A 591-nucleotide genomic window follows, 5' to 3' on the forward strand; every position below is an offset into this window, starting at 1 on the left:
AGTGCCAAGAAAATGCTGATGACCCTAACTGAAGTTAATTTAAAAATTCAGATACAACCATTGTAATAGAACTGTTACCATAGAATAGAGCTAGGTACGGTCCTGCACGAAAGGGTTGCTAGGTCGCATCAGACATGAGCCGGAACCCCCCGACGGGTCTCGAAGTTATGGGCGACGGAACGTCACGTCTCCAGTCTGCTAGCTTGTGCTCGTGAACACCAGAGTGGAAAAAGTGTGTCAACCAAGTGTCCGGATCTCGGTCTTTTTCTCGTCGCCATGCTGACTCGCCATTCTTGGGGAAGCGACTCTTTAAAAAGGAATTTTGCAACTACCTAAGGCCAGTGATCCTAGATCTGAAACGAGATGCGGTCCAATACTATGACAGGGCTATGTCAGTGTGAATATAGAAGGAGACGCTGTAAATGACTGAGTTGCGCGCGCAACCCATTTCTCCTCTTATGAATTTGAAAACTCGAAGATGCACGATTTTCGGTCGGAGCACTTCGTCGATTCTATTTATATATCTATCTGCTAACAGCTAACTGCTTTGAAATAAATTCAGGAGATTGGGATTTTAATATTTCCAGATTT

The sequence above is a fragment of the Belonocnema kinseyi genome, chromosome 1 (assembly GCF_010883055.1).
Source record: "Belonocnema kinseyi isolate 2016_QV_RU_SX_M_011 chromosome 1, B_treatae_v1, whole genome shotgun sequence".
Taxonomy (NCBI): Eukaryota; Metazoa; Arthropoda; class Insecta; order Hymenoptera; family Cynipidae; genus Belonocnema; species Belonocnema kinseyi.